The sequence below is a fragment of the Cupressus sempervirens genome, chromosome 10 (assembly GCF_028749045.1).
Source record: "Cupressus sempervirens isolate cs-2001-9-10 chromosome 10, ASM2874904v1, whole genome shotgun sequence".
NCBI classification, from domain to species: Eukaryota; Viridiplantae; Streptophyta; class Pinopsida; order Cupressales; family Cupressaceae; genus Cupressus; species Cupressus sempervirens.
The window spans coordinates 100,881,820-100,888,375 of record NC_143127.1 but is presented as its reverse complement, the minus strand read 5'-3'; the positions used below and the strand labels follow the sequence as shown (position 1 = coordinate 100,888,375).

The 6,556-nt window shown below is 37.5% G+C and overlaps 1 pseudogene; it reads right to left on the bottom strand.

Annotated features, from left to right (window-relative positions):
• Positions 1-2,667: 2,667 nt before the first annotated feature.
• LOC149532785 (endoglucanase 1-like) lies at positions 2,668-6,084 on the bottom strand (annotated as a pseudogene).
• Between the last annotated feature and the right edge of the window lie 472 nt (positions 6,085-6,556).

The window sequence follows — 6,556 nt, the reverse complement described above, 5'->3', positions numbered from 1 at the left end:
CTTATTGCGTGAGCGGAGAGTCACGTTCTCCTCTGACTTCTCCACCCCTCTCTAGCGCTGTGAGACATCTTTGCATTCTGTTTCAGTGGCTGGCTCCTCTCATCTTAGCGCCAATGAGATCTCCCCACCCTCGCAGCTACTTCGTTACCCCTCTTCCACCTCTCCCCTCTCAGCGCAAACTCTTCTAAACCCACGCTTGCCCTCTCTCGCTGCGTTCAAGTCGGCCCTACACCATCTTGCATCTTCGGCCTCTTCTCAACCTGCAAGGTCCCAAAGTTGTGGCTCTCGCTTGCATCACCTTTCCTCGCCATCCGTAGCTCACGCATCATGCCCAAGCTCACCTCCCCATGCCGCTCACATCAGCAACTGCGCCACCTCTTAGCACAGTGCGGATGGAAAGGCTCTCACACCGCAGGTCAGCCCCTACAGCTCATGGAAGGCAACTTCCAACGACTCTCAGATTGCAACGTCTATGAGCAGTCTTGTCGCCAACCACTCTGTAGTAGACGTGAAAGTGGCAACCTCTCCAAGCGGCTCTTCGGTAGTTCTAGCAGGTGTGGCCTCACCTAACCCCACTTTGTATATACAATCTTCTCGTAACATTTATTGTTCTTCTTCTTTTTCCTTTGAGCACGTCAAACCTCGAGCCCCTCCCTTGTTCGCTCCTTGTTCTTTCCCTCTTGCTCACGTTTCTTCCCCCATCCTCATTCTTCCTCGACCTCCCCACCCTTCTCCTCTCACCTTGCCTCACCGTGCTCCCTCAACCCAGTATCTTTTCATTAACGATTGGGAATCTAAACTAGTTGTCAATCTCTCTCATGCGGTCTTAGATCCTCTTTGTTTCCAATTTCTCAAACGTGGTCTCAACTTTTCACCCAGCCCCTATTGCATTCCTTTTGTGGACTTCCTCACCGAAATTGAGAATGTCATTCGTGTTCTCCCCCCGAGGTCCATGAGGAAGTGAGGCAAGATTGCGCGGTCACCCTTAGACGTGCCAAGCCTCCCAAGAGCAACATTCCCAAAGTTGAGTTCATCGCCTTCAAAAATCTTGTACATAATAACGACATAATTATTTCTAGAGCCGATAAAGGCAACACTACCGTTATTATGAATAAGCAAGACTACATCTCCAAGATGCAACTCCTCCTTTTTGACCATGACAACTACAAAATTGTAGCTCACAACCCTTGTTCCAAGATCCTCAAAAAAGTCAAAGTGGCTATTGCTGAATCCACTTTTGATGATTCAACCAAGAGACGCCTTATTCCATCCGAGGAAATCACCCCCCGCTTCTATGGTGTACCTAAAATTCATAAAGCCGGTATCTCGGTGAGGCCCATTGTTGATACGATTGGCTCTCCCACCTATGCTCTTGCTTCACGCCTTGCTAAGTTGATCTCTCCTCTAGTGGGTACTCATGACTCCTTCATCAAAGACTCCAACCATTTTGTTGAGTTCATCAAAGATTGCAAAGTGGAAAAAGATGACATTTTAGTTAGCTTCGATGTGGTCTCCCTCTTCACTAAGGTTCCCATTCTTGACTCTATTGAAATCATCAAGCACAAGGTTAATGAAGAGGTTGCCATCCTTGTGGAGTTGTGCCTCAAATCGACCTTCTTTTCCTTCCAAGGTATTATTTATGAGCAGGTTGATGGTGTGGCGATGGGCTCCCCTCTATCCTCGATCATTGCCAATCTTTTCATGGAGCATTTCGAGGAAATGATGTTGCACTCCTTCCCTCTCAAGCCCAAGTGGTGGAAACGCTATGTAGGTGATACTAATGTTTGCTGGCCTCATGGGCTCAAAAAATTAGATGAGTTTTTCACTCACCTTAACAATGTGTCTCCTTGCATTTCCTTTACGGAGAGTTGGAGTCAGAGGATCGCCTTCCTTTCCTTGACGTGTTGCTTTCTAGGAAACCTGATGGCTCCTTGGGGCATCAAGTCTTCCATAAAACCACCCACACTAATTTGTATCTCCATTCGTCGTCCCATCATCACCCTCACCAAAAAGCATTGGTATTAAGAACCCTCGCCCTAAGGGCCCTTTGCATTTGTGATGATGACAGCATTGACCAGGAGTTTTCTCACCTCCGCCATGTCTTTAGACTCAACAGGTATTCTAACAAGCATATATCCAGAGCCTTTCGACAAGCGAGGACTTTTCACTCTTTGGTGATACCTATCCCTTCTCAAGGAAAGGTAACCCCCTCTATCGTTCTCCCTTTTATTGAAGGCATATCTCACAAAATCTCCAAAATTCTGATTAAAAGAGGAATTCGTTGTGCCTTCAAACCCCTTTCCACCATTAGAAAGCACCTGCCCCCTCTTAAGGACTCTAGAGACACCTTCTCAGAATCAGGAGTCTACAAAGTGTTGTGCTCTTGTGGTATGTCATACATTGGTGAAACAGGTAGATCTTTTATCACAAGAATCAAGGAACATAATGCTGACATCAAACATGATAGGGTGGTTAAATCTTCCTTAGTCGAGCACTCATCCTCCACCAAACATCATATTTGTTTGGAAAACACCCAAATCCTCATTAAAGAGGACAATTATTACAAGAGAAAGATGGAGGCAATTGAAATATTTAATCACCCTACCAATATCAATCGAGATGAAGGTTGTACCATCAACCAAACTTGGCATCCTCTTTTATCCTCCATCAAGAGACCCCACCATCCTCCTGGTTGACCTTCGCAACCCTCTGCTCAGCACTACTCTCCTCTTGTCTTCTCGCTTTTTTTGTTGTCTTTTCCCTCATCTTTGCCCACTTGTTCCTTCCCCCTGCCCTCCCTCTCTCTCCCTTGTCTTTTTGTCTCTTTTTTCTCTCGCCCGTGCTTGCTTCTTCCTTTGCCACCGGCCCCGCCCCCTGCCCACCCCTTGCAGTTTTATCTTTTATATTTGCACATGGTTGTATGTATATAAACGTCTATATGTGTGTATAAGTGTATACATTTACATACATACATATATATACATTTATTCATATATATCTTTTTTCATTATTTATTTATTTATTTTATTTATTATTTATTTTTTTAATTCAGTTAATCTTCTCGCTCTTTCTTCCCTTTTGCTTTTTTGCTTTTCCTTTACTTTTATTATTTTATTCTTTCTCTTTTTTTAATATTATTAATTAATTAATTTTCATTAATTTTTTAATTTATATATTTTTTAATTTTAATTTCAATTTTTAATTTGTATAAATTAAATTTCTCTTTCATTGTTATTTTTGTTATCTAGTTTTATTTTTTAATTTTTATAAAAAAATTTCTCTTTCACTTCTTTTCATCCTTACTTCCTCTCTTTTTTGGTTTTAATTCCATTTCTTCATTTTTATTCTTTTTGTAATTTTTCATTTTCTATCGTTAGTTTTTCATTTTCTTTTATGTTCTAGTAGGTATATATATATTCAGATTTTTTGCTTATTTTCTTATATATTAGTATTAGTATTATGTGTAATTCAATCTTTCTAGTGCTTGGTTGTGTTTTTAATTTATCTTATTGTTGTTCTTAATTATTATTATTTTCTTCTTTTTAGTTTTTAGTTTTTATTTTCATTTTTATTATTAATCGTGTTTAATTTTTAGGCTCTCCTTTATCTTTTATATTATCTTATCTTCCCTTTTTTCCTACTCTCCTTTGACCTCTTTGGTATCCTCCTTCTCCTTCTTTGGTTTCCTTGACTTGCGTGCTGTCCTCCTTAGCGCTCCCCCCTCTCTCTCTTTTTATTCAGTTTGGTCTGCAACATATTATGCTTTTTCTTAGCTCTCTCATCCTGATGATGGATCATGTAGTATGATCTGAAACATTGATTCTATAAACTTTCACACAATCTCACCAGAAGCATAAATATTCATAGCATGGATTGTGGAAATCTGTTACAATTAGCTTTAAAATAGAAATAAAACTATCATGTACATACAATAAAAGTGATATTCAATGGAAGGGTGCACATGAACACAATTATTTGAATGGAAATTTTAAAAATAACCTATATCTTGAACTTAAGACCTTTATCAGGACCATCAATAGTTTTTCCACCAAGTTCTTTGATTGCTTTATCAATGTCCATTTACAAAATAGATGATACCCATTCAACAATGAACCATTAAGAAGAAAAGGCTTGGCAAAATATGGGAGATTTGTTGAGCTTCATTATTTTTGTTGGAAGGACTCAAGTTCTTGCATGTTTATCATCTCAACTGAATATATTCACATTTTCCTCAGCACCCAACATATGGCCATTTACTTGAATGTAGTTCATGTAAGATTCATCTGTAGTGGCTCTCTACAACCATGTTGCTCCCCAAAGTAATTCATCCTGCATAAATTTAATGAATATATATCAGGCATATTCCAATTGTTTTGATATTAGTTAATTTAGAAGGTTTATGGCAGGATATACTTACATGATATCCAAAATAAGAGCAATAAAATGGGCAAACATATGACTATAATGAATCACTATATGCGCCTATGAATTTGTTAGCAAACTCAAAAACCTAGCCACCCATACAAACCTTCCCATTGTCATAGTAAGAACTAAGAATCAATCAATATTGAGATTTTTTTTTAGAAATCAATTGTATATAATTTATTATAGGAAACTTTTATGCGGACAAGTATTCTATTTAATGGTTGTTGTAACAAAATATAAAGAAAACCTATATAAAAAAAATACTAGAGTATAAAGAAAAGTCACTTTAATAATCATATCTATCACTATACACAAATTCTTCTTAATAAAAATGATACGAGTATTATGGGTGTTTCCTATCGCACTCAATATAATCATTAGAAAGTGGCCAATGTGCAAAATATTGATTGAAAACTTGATCGAAAGGCATGAAACATGTCATTGATTTAAAAGATAATCTCTTGAATAATAGCACAAAAGATTATGAAAAATAGCTAGTTGGACTTCATCTTAACGCATGTACATTGTATGAACATATGTTGAAAGCACACAATCTATAGATAACAATGTATACAATTATGATTTTTTAATTTATGTTTATGGGTAAGATTGTGTGTGATTTTTAACATTTTCGATCATACTCAATGATTTATCATCATAATGAGAGAGCTAAAAATATGAAGAGTTATAATTTCTCTACTCGAATCGAGGTTTGGAGGAGGAGTTGAGAATAAGGGTGGTTTGTCGACTTGAAAACCATGGAGGCCGTGGCGAGAGATGCAATAGTTTCAGAAGCAACATCAGAGCCTGGATTTTGAGCATCCACTTTGTACACACTGCGAGTGGTGTCCATGTCCTCCAATCTCTCCCAACATTTGTGATCCAAGTTTGGGTCCCCAATCTAAATCTCATTATAATTAAGTAACAACATTATCACTAAAATCCAAGTAAAACAAATACTCAAAACTTAAAACTTAACATTAGAATACATGTATATAAATAGTCTCTAGGTGAGCAGTGACTTTGATCAAGTAATCAGCTACCCAACGAATGGTATTCCTTGCATGTGGGAGATCATAGCCCATTCATCCTCCAAACTCCAAAATACTCCATGACAACATTGTGGTGGTGAATGCCATTGGCAGCCCAAATTTCACATTGTCTCCAACATCGTAATATCCTCCTATCAAATCCACCTGTCACAAAAACAATGGCAATAAACTATATAAAGATATCAAAACTACTTTATTTTTAATAGAATAGAGCACCTCAAGCTAAAGAGACAAGGTATTGGACATAGTATTAGACCACTATCACTTAAAAGGCTTACCCACTTCATTATTATTGAACAAAAACTATCAAAACTTAGTATACTTAAGCTTTCAAAGAATTTGAATATAGCTTTTTAGTAAACCCATCAAGAAGGCCAAAATCTCCTCACCATCTCATTCTCAGATCAAATGGAAGTTTCCCAAAACATTGGCTTTCGAAGAAAAGAAGAGATTTAGTGAAAGCATCTTTGTAGTTATGAGACAAAGAAGAGCCTCGCCTAACATATACATAGCGCATATTATTGTAATAGTTGGCTTCTGCCATTATTGCAAAAACCAAGAACATTATGAATACAATGCAACTCCCACTTTCCATTGCAATCCCCATTCTTTTCTAACACAATGGATTGGTGGTGGAATCATTGAGTCACAATGTGGTGATTTAGAAAAATCAGTGAAGATAAAAGCTAATGCAAAGCAAAAAACATTGATAGGTTTAGTTTGAGCTTCACTTGGTTTTGAGAATCCTTTCATATTCTCTACTTAACAAGGCCAACCACATGAAGGTGGAATCTCATTTGGCCTGCCCCACACGCAACCCCCTCTCCCCCCCCCCCCCCAATCACTCTAAATTCCCCATTAACAATGAAGTAAATATTTCATTCATTCATTTTAGAAGTATATCATTGAATCATTATAATCACATAACATTCATTAACATGACATACAACTAATTGATACATATAAACATTCATCAATAATTTGTGAACACGTCAATCATTATATTCACATAACATTCATTAACACGACATATAATTCATTAATACTTATAAACAATCATCAATAATTTGTGAACATGT